Raw genomic sequence first — 21,669 nt, 5'->3', positions numbered from 1 at the left:
CCGCCCGCGACCAAGACGCCTCCCCGCGCGGCGGGACCGCCCCGGGCCCGCGGGAGGCAGCGCTCCGCCCGCAAACTTTCGCTTCTCTCGTCCCAGGCTGCCGGTCCTCGGCGGGTGCCCGACCCCGACCTCACCTACCCGAGCTGGGCGCGGGCAGCGGCGGCGGCAGCGAACGTCCGACTCTTCCTCGTAGCCGACTCCGGGCGCAGACTCTTGGCTCGCTCCCAGCCCCGGCCTTTCCGGGCGTGTGCGGCCCGCAGCCCCGCGCAGTCCGCACCACCTAGACGCGGCAGGCGGGCGAGCAGCCGGCGGGCGAGCAGCCGGCAGGCGCCGAAGCTCGCAGGTGACTCCCCCGCCCCTCCCGAGAAACCCCACAACGGCCGTCTGGGCGGGCTTCGCCTGCGCGCGCACAAGCGCGCCCCCGCCCACACGCTAGGCGCGGGTGCGCGCGCACGAGGACACGCGCCCTCCTCGCCACTCGCCTTTCTTCCTGGTTTCCTCGCCCCGCCCTCTCGTCCCGCGCGACGCGCCCGGGGGCGGGGCTTCCCTGGAGGCCACGCCCACTGGGGGGCCGTCCGAGGCGGAGCCTTTCCCCTCCGCCGCGCGCTGAGTCGCGTGCCGAGCGACTTAGAGGCGCGCGTGGTCGCCAGGCCTGACTTTTCTGGTCAGGAGAAGCCTCTGGAAAGTACTGTTAAGCTGTGTAAGAAGTTCTCATGGAGGTTACAAGAATGAAAGGAAACCGCCCCCTTTCCTTCCACCCCCCTGCAGGCCTCCGCTGGGAATTCCGAGCGGAAAAGCCAGCCTGGACTTGGATGCCCAGAGGCGTCGGTGCAGACAATGGTTTGCTGGCCCCCACCAGTGCGGCCACGCCTCCCATTTACTCTCCCCGAAGCCTCCGAAACGCGGGGTGCCGGGGAAATTCGCGGTCACTACGCCCACAGGCTCCCCATGAGTGCATGCTTCAGGACGGATCTTTCCAGAACTCTCCTCAGCTCCCCACTTGCCTAGAATCTGTAACCGGGGGTTTGTTAAACTTGTCCTCCCCGGTTTGCCTCCCAGCAGCTGTGAGCTGAGCGCAGGTGTGGTACTGTGTGTGTGTGATAGCAAAGGTATTTGGGATCCTGAGGAATGGGGCGGGGTGGAAATAGTGTTTAGTAAGTCCTGTATCTCCTTTGTTTTATTATTGGAGGGGTGTGTGGGGGGTGTATGTTTCACTCACCTTGGCTGTTAAATTGGAGCCACCACCAAACAAGCACACATAGATGGGCAGGTCTGAGCTCAGCTCTTTTTCCATCTGCTCTTCGATTTGGAATTCTCCAGACTTTCTGCTTCCCATCTTCGCCTTTCCAGTGTCTCTGAAACCAAGGTTTTCATTAACTAGAACAAACTTAACAAAGATGAACCATTTTTTTTTAAATAGGCAAAGGATCACCATCACACACTGTCTCTATTCATGTATTGGAGCTCTATCTAGACAGATGCAGGTATTGCCAGGGCTTTTCATTTAGCCTCATTATCCTCACATGCATCAAAATATTTATCAGTGAAAAAGGGCTGGGCTAAATGCTAAGATCCCTTTAAATCTGAAAATTGGGAATTGCTATAGTCTAATTGGTCCTCTAAGGTCTAGTCTACAATAATAGGCACTGAACATTCTTAATCACTCATCCCATCAGTAAAAACATCACCCTTCCTCCACCAACACACTTATTTACTTTACAATACACACTACTAGCAAGCCAAAGACTGAGTTCAAATACCAGTACCACCAAAAATCAAAAGTACATAGATGGTGAGCCAGAATGACTACTCAAAATCTTGGCTTTGCCTCCAACTATCTGTATCCTTGGGCACACTCAAATATTATGTTCTTCTTTAGTAAAATAGGATTAGTAAATATTATGTTCCTCACAGAATCATTAAGAAGATGAAATGAATTAATATTTGTAAAGCACATTCTTGGTGTAAGGTAAGGGCTGTATACCTGTGAAATAAAGCATATATATTATATAATGTGTTTATATGTATATTTACAATTTAATCATTATTTATTAAAACATACAAAAATCAGTAGTAGTATATGTATAGGGAGATGTGTTTTTTTCTTTGTACTGTACATACCCTGTGCCCTCCCTGAGTTGTATACTCCCCAAGGCATACTTATTTACCGAGTCATGCAGACAGGTATGGAAATCTCTAGTCACTGAGGTTTCTATGGGAAATGGCAAATCCTGGATTTTAACTCCTCCTTCTTAGTCCCCAGCACTTGTTGGTCTCATAGTCTTAACTGTATAAACAGCACTGCCATCCACTTGAGGAGTCATCCTCCTTGCCTTCAATCTCTTTGCTTCCAAAATAGAATAGGATTTATAGCCAGGTGCTAGTGGTTCACATCTATATCCTGAGGATGAGATCTGAAGATCATGGTTCAAAGTATGTGAGTCTTACATCTCCAGTTAATCACAAAAATCTGGGAGGTGCTCAAGTGGTAGAGCACTTAGCCTTGAGCAAAAAAAGCTCAGGCCCTGAGTTCAAGCCCCAGGACCTGCACCCCTTCCCCCCAACCTTCCCAAGGCTTCTATTATGTGTGTGTATGTATGTGTGTGCTCAAATGCTATGGGGATCTACCTATCAGGTCCTGCCACTCATCTCAACACTCCATATTAAGAGAGAAGTTATGGTAATGGTCAGAAAGGAGATGTATTATGTAGCAGCCAGGACACAGGGCAGGTGAAGGAAAAGTAAGCACTTCAACTCATCAGTTATCTTTGAATTGCAGACTAGAGCTTTTGGTTTAAGTAGAACTAGGGAAAGGAGTAGAGAGATACATACAATTATTCAACTGTCTTGGTTAAAGTATGGCTTGGCTGATCATTACTGAGAGTTTCCTTAGAAATTATTGGTATCATCCTTTGAAGAGAATGATCTAGTGGATAAACAAGTCCTCCTGCCCTTGGGTAGGGTGAGGGTGGTGCTCTATCCAGAGGAAAACTCTGCTGTTCCTTTCCTGGAGGTGTTTTCCTCTACTCCTCCACAAAAATTGTTATCTGTCAAGAGTCCTGTCCTTCCTGTATTCCCAGGTGGCTGTAAGTTGAACAATTTAGAACAAAGATCACAGATTCAAATAGAGGCAGGAATGCCAAGATTTTATCCTGCTCTTAGTTAATTTAAGAGCTCAAATAAGGAGTCAATGTTTTTTGGCAAAAGCAGATTTTTGGTTTGTTTTTGTCGGTCCTGGAGCTTAAACTCGGGGCCTGAGCTCTGTCCCTGACCCTTTTTGTGCTCAAGGCTAGCACTCTCTCACTTGAGCCACAGCACCCCTTCTGGCTTTTTCTAAGTAGTTTATTGGAGATAAGAGTCTCACAGGGGCTGGGAAGGTGGCTCAGTGGTAGAGAGCTTGCCTTGCATGCATGAGGCCCTGGGTTCCATTCCTCAGCACCACATAAGCAGAAGAAAAAAAAAAGCCAGAAGTGGCACTGTGGCTCAAGTGGTAGAGTGCTAATCTTGAGCTGAAGGGCTGAAGGACAGCACCCAGGCCCAGAGTTCAGGCCCCACGACCAGACCCCCCCCCCCAAAAAAAAAAAAGAGTCTCACAGACTTTTCTGCCCTGGCCAATATGGAACCCTGATGCTCAGATTTCAGCCTCCTAAGTAGCTAGGAGCACACGCATGAGCCACCAGCAGGAAACGCAGTTTTTAAGTAGCTATAACAGGAACCAGAAAACACATCATCTGTGAGGAACAGGCCCAGGCCCCCATCAGGTTCCAAATCTCCTAGTACCATGATCTTGGATTTTCCAGCCCCCAGAAATATGAGAAATCAATTTCTACTACTTACTTTTTTTTTTTTTTTGGTCATGGGGAAGCAAAGGCAGTGGAAATTTAAAAAGCAAAAGAAGTATGACAACTAAAACTCAGTAGCATGCCAATGCTGGATCCTGGACTGGACTGGAAAATATTATAAAGGGCATTATTGGCTGGGAATGTGGCTTAGTGGCAGAATGCTTGCCTAGCATGCAGAAAGCCCTAGGTTGATTCCTTAGTACCACATAAGCAGAAAAGGCTAGAAATGGTGCTGTGGCTCAAGTGGTAGAGTGCTAGCCTAGAGCAAAATTTCTCAGTGACAGTGCCCAGACCCTGAGTTCAAGCCCTACAATTGACCATAATAATAACAATAATAATAACAAATTAAATGAAGTAAAATGTTAGTAAGTGAATCTGGGTAAAGTATAAATGAATGTTCTTTGAACTATTTCAATCTTGCAATGTAGCTATAAGTTTGGAATTATTTCTTCACAGAAAAAAAGTGAGAGAGGGACTAGCAAATCTAGGTACAATGTATGCTTAAGCACACTCCGGGTACTAGGTCCAGTCTGCAATAGCAAATTAGAAAAGAAAAAAACATTGAATATTGCAAGCTATATAGGAACAGTTATCATAGTTAACTTCAAAATAGAACTAGACTAACAGTTATGTGATTGTAAAACAATACGTACTATACTTCTTTGTAGTTTCCCAGTGAAAATGATTTTTTCTTCTTACACAGGAAATATAGTTCCTATGAGAAAAAGCTATCTTTCTCAGCATTTAATATGAGTCATTTGTAGCTCTACTGTGTACTGTGACCTACAAACTTCTTTGGCACAAGCACAATTGCTGCAGATCATGGGCTGCAAGCAGTGGAAACTGATATTCTAGTCCTTAGGAAAATTTATTATGTGGCCAGGCACAGTAGCACATGGGAGGTTAAAATGAGGAGGATTATAAGGTTAACAAGACCAATAAACCAGGCATAGTAGTGATTCAAGCTTGTAATCTCAGCTAGACATGAGGCATGGGTAGGAGAATCACAGTTCAGGCTGGCCCAGCAAAAATACATGTTACTATCCAAAGCAAAAAAAGTTGGAGTATAGCTGCCTAGTAAGCCTGTGGTCCTGAGTTAAGAGAGAGAGGTTGGACAGACAGACAGACAGACAGACAGACAGACAGACAGACAGACAGACACAGACACATACACACACACACACACACACACACATACACACACAGAAATGTTGACCTAAAAATAATCAAAATTATAACCCCCAGGGCTAGGAATACAGTTCATGGTAAAGTGTGTGTGTGCTTCACATATACCCTAAGTTTACACTTCAGGACCCCTAAAAAAAGGAAGCAGGCATGGGTGGCTCACAATCCTAGCCATTCAGCCATTCAGTAAGCTGAGATATGAAAATGGTGGTTTGAAGCAAGCCTGGGCAGGAAAGTCATTGAGATTGTTTATCTCCAACAATTGCCCGAAGTGGAGCTGAGGCTCAAATAGTAGAGTGCTATACTTGAACAATACAGCTCAGGGTGCTGGAAAGGTGGCTCAGTGGTAGAGTGCTTGTCTTGCATGTATGAGGCCCTGGGTTCGATTCCTTATCACCACATAAGCAGAAAAGGCCAGAAGTGGTACTGTGGCTCAAGTGGTAGAGCGCTAGCCTTGAGCTGAAGAGCTGAGGGACAGCGCCCAGGCCCAGAGTTCAGGCCCCAAGACCACCACCAACAACAAAAAAAACAAAACACAAAAACAAAAACAATAAAGCTCAGGGTCAGCACCCAAGCCTTGACTTCAAGCCCCAGGACTAACACATGTGTGCACGCACACATATGCATGGCGTGCGCAATAAAAAGTTGTAACAAAATTCTAAATTCTACTTTTTACTCTGAAACTGGAAAACCTCTGGTAAAGAAATAAAGAGGCCATTATATAAACTCTCAGAAAAATCATTTGGGAGTTTGGTTTCTACTAAAGTAAAAAGATCAGTGGTTGCAATGTCTTTCAGGAAGGAAAACTGAATAGGTGGAGCACAGGCACTTTTAGAATTGTATAATACTATCATGGTGGATATAACCCATTATAATTTGCCCAAACCCTCTTGGAGGTGTATCTCGGTGGTACAGCATTTGCCTTGCCTAAGGTTTAATCAGCCAGTACACCATAAAAAGAGCTCCTCCACCCTGTAGCTATCAGTTCCACTGTTCCAATAGATGGGCCACTGTTGCTTGTGGGAGCTTGTGGTGAGGTGGCAGGGCGTAGGGGACTCCAGCTTATACTCAGTATGAATATGAACCTAAAACTGCTCTAAAAAAATGAAATCTATCTGAAAAGAAAAAAAAGACAAATGATACTGCATATGTCTCTTTGAGACACTGTTATTTAAACATGGGAGTTCTTTGTGAAGCTTTTTGGCAGGCATTTAAATACATTTTGAAAGATTTGTTGTAAATCATATTGCTCAGACTACTGCTCTTTTTTAAAAAATCATCTGTCAAGCTCACCTTAGAATAAAAAAATGATGCAGCTTTGAACAGAGATATTCATAGTTAAATCATATTTTTCTAGGCAGAAATTTTATTTTAATCTACGGATTTTAGCATATAAGCCTAACATACATCAAGAGATATCTGAACTTTTCCCAAGAATGGATATAAATTAATCCAATGGGTTGGGAAGATGGCTCAGTGGTAGAGCGCTTGCCTTGCATGCCTGAGGCCCTGGGTTTGATTCCTTAGCACCACATAAGAAAAAAGCCGGAAGTGGTGCTGTGGCTCAAATGGTAGAGCGCTAGCCTTGAGCTGAAGAGCTGAGGGACAGCGCCCAGGCCCAGAGTTCAGGCCCCACAACTGGACCCAAAAAAAAAAATTATATTTATGGGCTGGGAAGGTGGCTCAGTGGTAGAGCGCTTGCCTTGCATGCCTGAGGCCCTGGGTTAGATTCCTCAGCACCACATAAGCAAAAAGAAAAAAAAAAGCCAGAAGGGGCACTGTGGCTCAAGTGGTAGAGCGCTAGCCTTGAGCTGAAGAGCTGAGGGACAGTGCCCAGGCCCAGAGTTTAGGCCCCACAACTGGACCCCCCAAAAAATTAAATTAATTAATCCAAAATTTGCCTTACTCCAAACTAAGTACATATATTTCTCACACAGGTATCATTTATGTGTCATATTGGATGCTATGAAACCAGATTTGTGCATATCAGAAACATACACACTGAAATACATCCCAGGTATATTAGTGAGTGATTTTTTTAAAAGACATACAAAATACATCTTCCTGTTAATTTTTTTTATCTTTGGAAGGATTATGTGTGATTTGTTTTATCTTCTCTGTTAATCAATTTCCTCTCCCTCCTCCTTCTTTTTGGTTGGTCATGGGGTTTGAACTCAGAGCCTGGGTTCTATCCCTGAGTTCTTTTGCTCAAGGCTAGCACACTACCACTTTGAGCCACAGCTCCACTTCTGGCTTTCTGATGGTGAATTGGAGATGAGTCTCACATGGAGGGGGGGGGGGGGGGAGGCTGGGAAGGGATGTGAAGGGTAAACCAAAGGAGGAGGGTGCAATGCTTGGTAAGAAATGTACGCATTATCCTGCCCATGTAATTGTAACCCCTCTGTACAGTATGTTCACAAATAAAATAAAATTTAAAAAAAAAAAAAGAGTCTCACATACTTTCCTGCCTGGGCAGGCTTTGAACCACAATCCTCAGATCTCAGCCTCCTAAGTAGCTAGGATTACAGGCATGAGCCACCAGTGCCCAGCTTGTTAATCTATTTTCTATTATAAATACATACATATATAAATACATATATATACATATACATATAAAGACATACTTATAATAAAATATATACATATATTTTATAAAACATAAGGCACAAACCACTTGTAATCCTAGTTACTCAAGTGGCTGAGAACCAGAGGATCATGGTTGGAGGCCAGACTGGGCAGAAATGTTGATGAGACTCCATTTCCAATTAATTAGCAAAAAGCCAGGTTAGTCTTGGGCACCTGTGGCTCACATCTGTAATCCTAGCTACTCAGAAAGCTGAGATTTGAGTATCATAGTTGGAAACCAGCCAGGAAGGAAAGTTCATGAGACTCTTATCTCCAATAAACTACTCAGAAAAAGCTGGAAGTGGCTGAAGTGATAAAGCGCTAGCGTTGAAGCTCAGGGACAGCTCCAAGACGCTGAGTTCAAGCCCCAGGACTGGCAAAAACAAAAAAAAAAAAAAAGGCCAGGCTTTAGATGTGACTCAGTGGTAGACCACCATATGAGCGAGCACCAGGCGGAGTTCAATTCCCAGTAATAAAAAAATATTCATATACAGACACCATAGCTGCTTGTTTCTGTTGAAAATATCTAAACAATTATTTGCACATTACCTCCTTTGCCAGGAGAGAGAAATTATACAGCAAATGCCCCAGCATTAATTTGTATAAATGACTATTAATTTCAATAATCAGTTATTGAATAAGTTTACTTCTTATGAAAGTAGTTCAAAATAACTATACAACCAGCAAAGTTAGAACACTGTTTTCAAAAGTTGGTGCCAAGGCTGGCAATGTGACTTAGTGGTAGAGTGTATGCCTATTATGTGTGAAGCCCTGGTTTTGATTTCTCAGTACCACATAAACAGAAAAAGCTGGAAATGGCGCTGTGGCTCAAGTGGTAGAGTGCTAACTTTGAGCAAAAGAAGCTCAGGGACAGTGCCCAAGTCTTGAGTTCAAGCCTCAAGACTGGCAAAAAAATAAAAAATAAAAAACTTGGTGCCATAATAAAATTCAACAGAAACTTTAAATCAAAATATTGCCATCAGAATTTATTTTAAAATAATATATCTGTGTAACACTGGCATAAACAAATCATTTGTATTCCTGTGCAAAGAGGACATAAAACATGATTTCACATAAAATCCATTGTCAGGTAAAATAAAAAATTTTAATCTTTGGAATCAGACATGGGTTCAAATTCAGATTCTGCAAATTCCTAGGTGTATAACAAACCCTGTAGAAGTGGCTTACTTGCTTTTTACATAAATTTCTATATATGTAAAAGTTGCAAAATAAAGGAAATAATTTCTACCTTCCCAGGATAAAAAGATCAGAGATAGAGTACTTTAGGAGTACAGCACTCCACCCAGGAAATAATAGATGCTCAGTAAACAAAAGATATGATGGTTGTAATAGTAAATGTTGTTGCTGTTGAAAATATGAAAAAACTATAAAGTTTTACCATTTTTTGTGAAAATGTAGGAAATGGTATATTAAATCTTGACGCATGATTCATAGATTCATGGACAATCCTTACAGAGGTCTTTTTTCTATGTTTGTGCCTTTTCAATGACTTTTCATGAACATTGTTTTCACTTTTTAATTGTCAAATGTTCCAAACATAGCAAAAGTATAATGAGTTAAATAACAGGCCTCTACATTATCTAGATATCTATCTTTTACAAACACACACCACACACACACACACACACACACACACACACACACACACACACACACACACACACACACACACACACACACACACACACACACACACACACACACACACACACACACACACACACACACACACACAACTTTTTTTGTCAGTTGTATAGCTTGAGGCCTGGGTGCTGTCCCTGAGCTCTTCAACTCAAGGCTAGCACTCTACCCTTTGAGCCACAGTGACACTTCCTGTTTTCTGGTGGTTTATTGGAGTCTCACGGACTTTCCTTCCCCGGCTGGCTTTGAACTGCTTTGAACCATGAGCCTTACATCTCAGCCTCTTGAGTAGCTAGGATTATAGGCATGAGCCACCAGTGCCTGGCTCAAAGCTTTTACCTGCAAAGATTATCAGATACTAATGTCCCAAAGAGATTTCCATAGTTGTCTGGTGATAATTAATGATTAAAATTATTCAAAGCCAGAAACTGCTGGCTCATGCTTGTAATCCTGGCTTTCTCAGAAGGTTGAGATCTGGAGGACTCAGTTTTAAAACCAATCTGGGCAGAAAAGTATGTCTCTCTCCAATTAATGAGAAAAAAAAACTGGATTTGGAGGTGTGGCTCCAGCTACGAGTAGAAAAGCTGGGTGAAGCTGGGCGCCTGTGGCTCACACCTGTGATCCTAGCTACTCAGGAGGCTGAGATCTGAGGATCACAGTTCAAAAGCCAGCCAGGGCAGGAAAACCCATGAGACTCTTATCTCCAATAAACCACTAGAAAACCGGAAGTGGTGCTGTGGCTCAAGCTGAGGGACAGCGCCCAGGCCCAGAGTTTAAGTCCCATGTCCAACGACAACAACAAAATAATAATAAATAAAAACAATTCAAAAATGTCAAATTGAGATAACTTAATGCACTTCACTATGTTTCTTCACATACCTATCTTTTTGATAGCTTTACAGTTTTCCTTTAGAGAATGATGGTAGTTTGCTTCCTGTGTCCATTTACTATACTTTTGATAAAACAGTATTCCAAGTTTCCATTGCATAAACATTTCTAACCCTTTCTCAACAAAACAGTTTGAGTAGCATTAACTCTCCCTTGGCACCAAGGATGAACTGGCTTATGCCCAGAGGGGTCCCATATACTCTTGGACACAGCCTGGTTCCATCAGAAGTTTATTCAACAACTGAGGGAAGAGATGTTCTCTCTCCTGCTGACAGGAACAGCAATGATAAGCCCAGAACTGTTGTATCTGTCTTGGGACCAGAAGGAAATCTGCCTTAGGACTCAGTTCAAATAGTGGAAGGCAGAGCAGAGAGAGGAAAAGGCACTGAACAGGGGCTGGGAAGGTGGCTCAGTGGTAGAGTGCTTACCTGGCATGCCTGAGGCCCTGGGTTCGATTCCTTAGCACCACATAAACAAAAAGAAAAAAGCTGGAAGTGGCGCTGTGGCTCAAGTGGTAGAGCGCTTGCCTTGAGCTGAAGAGCTGAGGGACAGCGCCCAGGCCCAGAGGGCAGTCCCCACGACCAGATAAAAAAAAATAAAAAGAAACGGCACCGAACACATCTGCCATCAAGCCTTTCTAGAGCACAAAACATCTCTGGACTTTTTAAGGTGATGCAATGAATTCCCCTTATTGTTTAAGCTAGCATAAGTTAAATTTTCTATTGACTTCAACAAAAAGATTTCTAATTACCAGTGCCAGCTCTCTGATGCAGCCACACTGAGTCACTTTCAGTTCTCCAAAACACAGATAATTTCACTTTAAAATAGGATTAAACTGAACCCAAAATGTATTGAGAGCTGGACACTTGTGGCTCATGCCTGTAATCCTACTGACCTAGGAGGTTGAGACCTAAGGATTGAGGCTCAGAGCTAGCCTATGCAGGAAAGTCCATGAGACTTTTATCTCTAATTAACCACCAAAAAGCTGGAAATGGAGCTGTGGCTCAAGTGGTAAAGCACTAGTTGTGAGCAAAAAGCTCAGGGCTAGCACTCAGGCCCTGGTTTCAAGGCCCAGTACTGGCACCCCCCCCCCCAAAAAAAAAATTTATTTTGTTTCGTCACCATGCAGAAATAGGCAAAGAGCATGACCGAGACCTTCATGATCACAATGGAGCACCACCTGCAGCACACAGGAATAAGGTCTAAATCTAAGCACGTTCCAGATTTCTAGTTATGGAAAAATGCCATTCCTTCAGCACTGACGTCTAGCCATTTGTCTCTAAAGCATATGCTTGGACAATGACTCTCATCTTCTGAGGTCCAAACAGCCTGGGAGCAGTTGAAGACCCTGGTTGGAGGCCTGACAGCTCAGTCTGTACACAGAAAAACCCTTGTTGAGTGAGTTAGGTTCTAACTTCCTGGTGCAGATGGAAAAATAGCCTCTAACAAGGGACAAAAATCCACTCTGACCAGTGCTCCCGTCAACTGGAGGGAGTTTCAAAGGCAGAAATAGAGAAAAAATGGAGAAACAGTTTTCAGAGGAGCAAAACTCTCTGCTATTATAAATAATTCTCTCTCTTTTTCTCGTCACATATGAACAACTTAGAGAAACCTCCCAGAATATTAATATGACAACGTTTAAAGGTTCTGAGGGATGCCTTCCAGAAATAGTGTGTGAATGAAGCATGTGCTTCATCATCTTCTCAGCCATAGAAATCCATCTTGTACAGAACTCAAGGGAAAAAGGGTGAAAAAGTGCAGCAGTGGAGCTCACTGGACACTGATGAAAGGGAACTATATACTTGAGGGTGGATTGGGAGAGAATGAGGGAACAGAAGACACTGGACAAAAGGACGCATGTAATTATAATCCCAATTATCACTTCGATAATACTAATAAAGTAAATCAATAATTTAAAAAAAGGCCAGGTGCTGATGGCTATGCCTGTAATCCTAGCTACTCAGGAGGCTGAGATCTGAGGATCGCAGTGCAAAGCTGGCCTGGGCAGGAAAGTCTGTGAGACTCTTATCTCCAATAACCACCAGAAAACTGGAAGTGGCGCATTGTGGCTCAAGTGGTAGAGTGCTAGCCTTGAGCTGAGGCACCGTGCCCAAGCCCAGAGTTCAAGCCTCATGACCGACCCCCCCCCCCCCGCCAAAAAAATCCATCTTTTCTTAGGTCACTGTAATTGCCTCCCTCTTTTTTCCTGAGATCTTCAGATCTCAGCTTCTTGAGTAACTAGGATTACAGGCGTGAGTCACTTGTACCCAGCTTCAGGTCGAACTTTTTTGTGTGTGCTGTTCCTGGCGCTTAAACTCAGGGTCTGGGCACTGTCCCTGACCTTCTTCTGCTCAAGGCTAGCACTCTACCACTTGAGCCACAGTATCACTTCTGGCTTTTCCTGTTTATGTGGTAGTGAGGAATTGAACCTGGAGCTTTATGCATGCTCTATCACTAAGTTATTTTCCCAGCCCCCGGGATAAACTTTTTAAAGACATCAGTAGCATTGATACATGGGTGAAGCAGATCTATTAAATCTACATTTTTTTTGAAGAGTTGGCAATTTGGTCAGATGCACACACAAATTGATAGGCTCTTTAAAGGGTATCCCTAGATACACTTTTGCTCACTGGGAATCACAGAAGAGCATTTACACTAATTTGTCATTTCAGATCTAAGTTGAAGTACAACATCGAGATTGGCTTTATACATTCCCCATGAAATAGTAAAGAAAATTATATTTGCCTTTTGAGGGGTTAATGTTGGTCTTTTGATCTCATAGGAAAAAAAAAAAAAAAGAGGGGCTGGGAAGGTGGCTCAGTGGTAGAGCGCTTGCCTTGCATGCCGGAGGCCCTGGGTTCTATTCCTCAGCACCACATAAGCAAAAAAAAAAAAAAGAATAAAAGCCAGGTGCCAGGCCTGCATTCCTAGCTACTCAGGAGGCTGAATTCTGAGAAATGCAGTTTGAAGCTATCCCAGGAAGGAAAATCTGTGAGACTTGTATCTCTAATTAACCACTCACATACACAAAAAGTGGAAACAAAACTGTGGCTCAAGGAGCAGAGTGCTGGTCTTGAACAGAAAAGCTCAGGAAAAGTACCCAGACCCTGAATTCAAGTCCCAGGACCAGCACTAAAAAAAAAAAAAATCTAAGAGATAGAGTCCAGGCCCTGAGTTCACACCCCAGTACCAGCACTAAATAAATAAATATTTAAAACATATATATATATATATATATATATATATATATATATATATATATATATATATATATATATCTCCTTCCTCTCCCTTTCACCATTACCCATCTCTGATTTGTTATGTTTGCCAGTGGCCAGATCTGACATGTGGGACCCTGGAGTTGGGCTTGTGGCCTAGAACTACTCTAGAACTCCAGTTACTCTAGTGACCCTTTCATTCTGTCCACATGGTACCCCAGACTTAAGTGCTGAGAGAGAGGCTGTACTAGGAAAGGGAGCAAGAGTGTAGGGTCCCTTGTTCCACCCCTAATCCAGAGAGAGCTGAGCTCTAAGCTCAAGATACAATCAAGTGCAGAATCCAGGGATTTCTGGAGAGCCAGAAATTGTAACCAGGTCCCATCTGACTACAGGTGAGTCTCTGGGTCAGCTTCCTTGAATTCTGAGGCTTTCCCTCATTGGTTGTGTTTTCCTTGCCTGCTTCCCTGCGGCTATCTACACTGAAACCTTAACCTAAAGAAGGAGGGAGAAAAGAGCAAACTTGTATCTACTGTTTGGAAGGGAGAAGTGAAGCCAAGAAAAAAACTAGACATAGTGGCTTCAAAGAGGGAAGGGCTCTAAGCAATTGGCTTGCACAAGAGAAGAAAGGAGAAGCAGAGTCCTTACTCAGCCTTCTCTAGAGGTGTGGCTCCCAACGGTTCCAAGCAGACAGAGGGAGGGAGAAAGTGAGGGGCGGGGGTCCATCAGTGTAAGAGCAGCAGGAGCCTAGGGTTTACCAGTAACTTTCTTGCCTCTCCCTGTCCTGTACAGTTACCTATGTTTACCAAAAGCCCAAAGCCAGTGGCATTTTCTGATACTTCAGATGTAGGTGTACTTCACAGGAACTCTGAAATACATCTAGTCCCATGTGATGAATTATCCTATTATATGAGTTGGTTGTTGGTAGATCTGTCACACCATATACAAAAGCTGAGCTATTTCAAGTGACTGTGCTTGTGAGTCATCTTGCCAGTTTTCTGTATTTATTTTCTACCACTGTTTCTGTAATCTCATTTTTCCCCCTACTCACTGTATACAGGTGATAATTATGTTCTTTTCCTTCGCCTACATTCTTTTTTTGTTGTTGTTTTGTTTTGTTTTGTCTTGTGCCAGTTCTGGGGCTTGAACTCAGGCCTAGGCTTTCTATCCCTTGGCTTTTTTCTGCTCAAGTGCTCTATTACTTGAGCCACAGCTCCACTTCAGGCTTTTTGATGGCTGAGTGGAAATGAGAGTCTCATGAACTTTCCTGCTTGGCTTCTGATCTCAATCTCCTGAGTAGGTAGAATTATAGGCAGTTCTGGGCTTCCCTTAGCTTTTTTGCTCAAGGCTAGAGCACTACCATTTAATCCATAGCTCCATTTTAAGATTTTGCTGGTTAGTTAGAAATCAGAGTCTCTTGGATTTCCCTAGACAGACTGACTTTGAACAGCAATTCTCAAATCTCAGACTCCTGAGTAGCTAGAATTACAGGCATGAGCCTGGCAGAAGAGGCAAAATGGGTATTTCAGCCCATCTTCCCCATCTACAGACATATTCTTTAGGTTTAACTAGAGGAAGGATTGGGGGCAAGAGGAGAGGTATACATAATTATTAACCAGTCTCAGTCTCGGGTCTGGTCTGGTTGCTTATTATCTCAAGATTGGTAAGACTAAGCCTTGTTACAATAAGAGGCCTGGAGGCCTGGCAAGGGGCAGCTCCAGTCACAGGATGTTTATCTGTCAGTGCTACTCTTCCTTCCTAAATTCCAGGTGGCTAAATAACTGCAGAACAGAATGGCTCAAATCAAGGGATGCAGATATAAAAAGGAGGCTGGAATACCTACCTTCCTCCCCCTACTTTTGGGTAGCCTTTTGGGACATTTGTAGGCCTAAGCAAAGACAATGTTTTTTCAGAAAAGAGAAAAACAAAAAACAGCTTCTAAGTAAAGGGCCTGTTATACTAGAATCCACCAGGTACTTTTTTTTTTCTGAAGTAAATATTTTCATTTCTTAGATGGACATAGAACAAATCATGTTAAGTGAGGTAAGCCAAGCTCAGAGAGATAAACAGTGCATGTTTTCTCTCTTATGGGGAGCTAGATCTAAAATACTGGAACATAATAAATTATACAGGTCTCTAGGCATTCATAAACAGTGCGACCAAAGGAGGATGCTCTTAGGAAAGGAACAGAAAGGCATGATGCCTATGTGTGATCATACAAAATAACATTTATCGAAATGAACTCCAGGAAATGAAAACAAGAGCTTTTTGGGTTTTGCTGTTTTTGTTTTCTTTCCCTTTTGTTCTTTATGTTTGTGTCTTTGGGAATGTAAGGGGAGGCACAGAAGTAGAAGGACAGAGGTGAACAAATGCAGCAGTGGTACTCACTGGACACTTGTGGGTAGGGATGAGAGGAACATTGGGAGATAGCCAGGGCAGGGGTGATACTGTCCAAAAACAAATGTACTCTTCACCTAACTTATGTAACTATAACCCCTCTGTACATCACTTTCATAATAAAAACCTTAATAATTAAAAAAACCTTTCCATTTTGAGGACCTCCACAATGGAAGCCTCTTCTTGGTAAGTATTCCTGTTACCAGAAATTTAAAGCAACTGAGTTGACCTTGGGTTTTTGCATCTGGCAAGAGAATTCATGGAAGTGACAGGAAAATTTGCTAGAAATATGGCAGACAAAGAGAGCCAGTGACATAGCTATGCCAGAATAAAGATGGGAGTTTAGCCAGGCTCAGCCATCTTGTGCCACCTATGGGGTTACAATTGAGCCTTGTGCTCAATAGGGAGAATTGGAATCCTTGAAGATAGCTTTTTTTTTTTAAATTACTGTTCCCTATAAGGTTATTTCCACATTTTTTTGCCCTTATTTAACAGGTATTTTACTTCCTCATTCTTTGCCCTCATTTGTAGTCAGCAGATTTGGTTTATCAGTGTACCTTGACCTCTGCAAGGTCTATGGGACCCAATCCTTGGCGTCCCCCACCCCCAACCCCACCCCCTTGGTGGCCTTTCTACTAACTCTTTTTATTCCTACTCCCTAGATAATTACTTTCTTTTCAGATATTTCCACAGAACATCAAGCCTAGAGTCAGGTCCCCAGACTTACAGCCCAGACAGATTCTGCCATTTATTTGCTACTTATGTGACCTCAGGCACACACTGAGCTTCTCGAAGCCTTGGTTTCCTCACCCATAGGATTATCAAAGAGATCTTTTTTTTTCTTTTCTTTCTTTTTTTTTATAGCACAGATGCCAGAACAAGGTAAGAATTGGTATCAAAGGTCTTGCTGCTATCTGGCCGCCACAATCTAGACTCTAAAGGTACAACACCTTTAGGTGTTTAGGTCCCTAGGAAGGGGAGTCTTGCACTTTGCTCTATCACTGCGGCTGGAGTCCATCCAAATGGATCAGTTTGCAACCATACCAACCCAGTTGCTAAGTATTTTTAAATCTCAAGTTGTTGGAACTTTGTATACTAAACGCAAAGCATACTGGATCTTAATGGTGTTGGCATAGTAGAAAGGGAGAAAAAAGACTGTTATGTTCATTTCCTGTAGCTTCCAGAGCAGATGATCATAATCTGAAGGGTTCAGAAACAACACTAGTTTATTCTTTCATAGCTTGGGAAGCTAAAAAGGCCATGCTCCCTCTGAAGGCTCTAGGAGAGAATATTTTATTTTCCAGGGTTTGGTAGCTCTAGGAGCCCCTTGGCTTGTGGCTACATCACTCTCATCTCTATCTTCATTATCATTAGTGTATATGAATTGCACCAAAGGAGTGTCATTGTGATACTTCCACACACGAATATAACGTACCTGGATCTTTTTCTTATTGCCCCTTACATCCTCCCTCTTTTTGCTTGTACTACAGGTTGAATTCAGGGCCTGGCACTTGTAAGGTAGGTGGGTCTGCTATTTGAATCCCAGTTGCAGTTTTCTTTTGCACTGGTTATTGTAGGCAGGTCTCACCTTCTACCCAGGCTGGCCAGTGTGCAGTCCAGCTTGTGCTTCCTTATGTCGCCAGGGATGACAGGGCAGATGCCACCACACTCAGCATTTTTGCTTCCCCCACAATTGGGATGAAGAAGTAAGTGCCCAGCCATTAGTTGAGATAGTCTCACAAACGTCTCTCTCCTCTCAGCTGTCCTGGAACCATAATCCACGGTCCTCCAATCACCCCATCATAGCTAGGATTACAAAGTGAGACACCATGCCCAGCCTTCCCTTAACTACTTTAAAAAAGCCAGGAAGCAGTGGCTCATGCCTCTAATCTTAGTTTCTAAGGAAGTTGAGATGTGAGGATCATGGTTTGAAGCCAACCAGGGCAGGAAAGTCCCATCTCCAATTAACCACCCAAAAGCCAAAAGTAGAGCCATGGCTCAAGTGGTAGAGTGCTAGCCTTGAGCAAAAAAGCTCAGGGGCATAGTTTTGCTATTATTAAAGTGCCGCAGTAGAAAACTGAAAGTGGACCCTAGCCTGTCACCATGCACTAACATCAACCCAAAATGGATTGAAGACCTCAACATCAAACCTGAATCTCTGAAACTACTGCAGGACAGAATAGGAGAGACACTTGAACTTATCAGCACAGGCAGGAACTTCCTGATCAGAGTCCCAGGGTCACAACAAATTGGAGAGAGACTGGACAAATGGGACTACCTTAAAATAAAAAGTTTCTAAGGGCTGGGAAGGTGGCTCAGTGGTAGAGCACTTGCCTTGCATGCATGAGGCCCTGGGTTTGATTCCTCAGCACCACATAAGCAAAAAAGAAAAAAGCCGGAAGTGGTGCTGTGGCTCAAGTGGTAGAGCGCTAGCTTTGAGCTGAAGAGCTGAGGGACAGTGCCCACGCCCAGAGTTCAGGCCCCACAACCGGACCAAAAAAAAAAAAAAAAAAGCCAACTAATTGGGAAAAAAATATTTGCCAGCAAAATATCAGACAAAGGTTTAATACCCATTATATACAGGGAACTCAAGAAACTAACCCCTCACAAATCTAACAAAACAATCATGAAATGGGCAAGGGAACTAAAGAGAGACTTCTCAGAAGAAGAGACAAAAATGGCAAAGAAACACATGAGGAAATGTTCATCATCCCTGGCTATAAAGGAAATGCAAAGAAAAACAACACTGAGATGCTCCTGGATTGGAAGGATCAACATCGAGAAAATGGCAATACTTCCCAAGGCTATCTATAAATTCAATGTGATACCTATCAATATTCCAACCTCATTCTTCAAGGAAATAGAAGAAACAATCCAAAAATTCATATTGAACAATAAAAGACCCAGAATAGCAAAAACGATCTTTTTTTTTTTTTTTAATGTCCGTCATGGGGCTTGAACTCTGGGCTTGGGCGCTGTCCCTGTGCTCTTCAGCCCAAGGTGAGCGCTCTACTACTTGAGCCACAACACGACTTCCAGTTTTCTAGTGGTTTATTGGAGATAAGAGTCTCACGGACTTTCCTGCCCAGGCTGGCTTTGAACCGTGATCCTCATATCTCAGCCTCCTGAGTAGCTAGGATTACAGGCGTGAGCCACAGGTGCCCGGCTAAAAAGATCCTTAACAGAAAGAACAGTGTTGGAGGAATATCAATACCAAATTTCAAACTCTTAGTAATCAAAACAAGCCTTAGTAATTAAAAGAGCTTGGTACTGGCACAAGAACAGACCTCAGGACCAATGGAATAGAATTGAAAACCCAGAAGTGAGTCCACAGACCTATAGCCACCTAATATTCCATAAGGGAGCTAAAAAAAAATAGAATGGAAGAAAGGTAGCCTCTTTAGTAAATGGTGCTGGCAAAATTAGTCACCTGTAGAAAACTAAAGCTAGATCCTTATATATCACCCTGCACCAGAATCAACTCCAAATGGTTAAAAGACCTCCGAGTCAAAGCAGACACTCTGAAAACATTACAGGATGGAATAGGAGAACCCTAGGTCTAGTTGGCACAGGCCAAAATTTTCTTAATAGAGAATCAGAAACACAATAAATCAAAGAAAGGTTGGACAAATGGGACTGCATGAAGTTGCAGCGCTTCTGCATGGCAAAAGACAAAGCTAGCAAGATCAATAGAAAGCCCATGGATTGGGAGAAGATTTTCATTAGCCATACAACACACAAGGGTCTCATATCTAAACTATACTTGTAACTCAAAAATTAAATCCCCCAACAACAAATCCTCAAAGAAACAACTGCCTGATAAATAAGTGGGCTAAAGACTTAAAGAGAAACTTCTCTGAAGAGGAAATAAGAATGGCTAACAGATACATGAAGAAATGCTCAACCTCTCTAGCCATAAAAGAAATGCAAATCAAAACAACATTGTGATTAGAATGGCTAGAATCAAGGACTCTAACAACAGATGCTGGAGGGGATGTGGCCAGAAGGGAACCCTAATGCACTGTTGGTAGGAGTCCACCAAGATAGGGACACAAGTGGTTTTTTTCTTTCTTGCTATTGTTTCTAACACATTTATAAGGTACCATGTGATTTTTCTGTTTCTTTGTATGTTCCTCCCCCTGTTTTCACTGTAGTTGATGTTGGTCTTATTTGGGAGGGGAAGAGAAAAAACAAAATGTTTAAATAGAGATACAGGTTGACCCATTGTAACAATGAGATGTAAAAGACTCTATGTTGAAAAATGAACTTTACAATTTAGGCGAGGTGGGGGGAATGTAGTTGTGGAGGTGGGAGGGAAGGGATGGTATGGGAAAAACAAAGGAGGAGGCAACAATGTTTGATAGGAAATGTACTCATGTAACTATAACCCCTCTGTACAGTATTTTTACAATAAAAAACTTATTTTTAAAAAAAACCAACAAAACAACACTGAGATACCACCTTACCCCAGTCAGAATGGCCCACATCCTAAATTCAACCAACGACAAATGCTGGAGGAGATGGGGAGAAAGAGGAACCCTACTGCATTGCTGGTGGGAATGCATACTATAACAACACTGTGGAAAGCAGTCTGGAGGTACCTCAGAAAGCTAAATATAGACCTCCCCTATGACTCAGCCATACCACTCCTAGGCATCTACCCTGAACAACAGGAACCAGTATACAAAGACACATGCACCTCCATGTTCATTGCAGCACTGTTCACAATAGCTAAATTTTGGAAACAAGCCAGATGTCCCACTACTGAAGAGTGGATCCAAAAATTGTATCTATATACAATGGAATATTTTGCAGTGTTTAGAAAGGACAAAATAATGGCATTCACAGGGAAATGGATGGAACTAGAACAGATTATTTTGAGCGAAGTAATCTAAGAACAAAGAGACAAACGGCACATTGTCTCCCTGATATGTGGATGCTAAAGCCAAAATGCAAGAAGATATGACACAGTAAACAGGACTCAAGAAACAAAGGGCAGCCACCCACTTTGTTGTATCATTGCTAAATGACTCCATGTTCTTGGCCATATATTGGGTAGATATATGCACACAATGGAAGGAAGCCAGGAGGAGGAACAGAGTAAGAAATGGAACAACATACAACAAAGGGGCCCGTCAGCTGCACTGGACATAGAAGAAAAAGAACTAAGCAACCCAAAGACGGCGATGGGAAGGGAGGAATGAGGCAAAGAGGGAACAGCCTACACTAAGCAAAAGGAGAGAAATGTAATCATTACCTGATATGGAAGAAATAATTTGTATTGTCAAAGTTCATAGAATTCACAAACTTTATAGACCATGATAATGACAATTTGCCTTGTGAAGGTTAAAATGTGTTTGTGACTTTAAGTATCACTATTTTACAATACTGTGAAATATGTGAAATTTATGTAATCACATAATCTCAATTTTAAAAAAAAGTGAGAGAAGGGATAAGTTAGGAGTAGTGGGTGACAATGTTGTCAGACACCTTGTACTCATATACTGTTTTGTAGAATGGGAACTTCTTTGTACAACTATTTAAAGATATAATAATAAAAAATGTAAAAAATAGTGCTGCAATAAACATGGGTGTTTACTGCAGCACTATTATAGATGTATCTATTGTGCCAACTTACATTCCTTCACAGATATGCCCAGGTACGGCATGACAGGACTGTATATTTTCAGTGTTTCTGATGAACTTCCATATACTGATTCCCATAGCAGCTGTACTAATTTGCATTCCCATCAACAGTGTAGGAAATTTCCTTTACTACATCCCATCCTCACCATCTGCTCTTTGTACATTGGGGCATTTAATAAATATTGTGGTTCCTAAGTGTCTCCTTAGTG

At 42.7% G+C, this 21,669-nt stretch overlaps 1 protein-coding gene across 2 annotated transcripts in view; it reads right to left on the bottom strand.

Annotated features, from left to right (window-relative positions):
• The window catches only part of Plekhf2 (pleckstrin homology and FYVE domain containing 2), a 32,981-nt gene extending 32,501 nt beyond the window's left edge, over nt 1-480 (bottom strand). For both annotated transcript variants that reach the window (XM_069991101.1, XM_069991103.1), the window contains exon 1: nt 139-480. The gene's annotated coding sequence lies outside the window, so the exon portion shown is untranslated. The remainder of the gene's footprint in view (nt 1-138) is intronic.
• Nucleotides 481-21,669: the final 21,189 nt, after the last annotated feature.

Source organism: Dipodomys merriami, unplaced genomic scaffold, assembly GCF_024711535.1.
Source record: "Dipodomys merriami isolate MVZ:Mamm:240054 unplaced genomic scaffold, mDipMer1.0.p SCAF_4, whole genome shotgun sequence".
Classification (NCBI taxonomy): domain Eukaryota; kingdom Metazoa; phylum Chordata; class Mammalia; order Rodentia; family Heteromyidae; genus Dipodomys; species Dipodomys merriami.
This window is presented reverse-complemented; position numbering and strand designations above follow the sequence as displayed.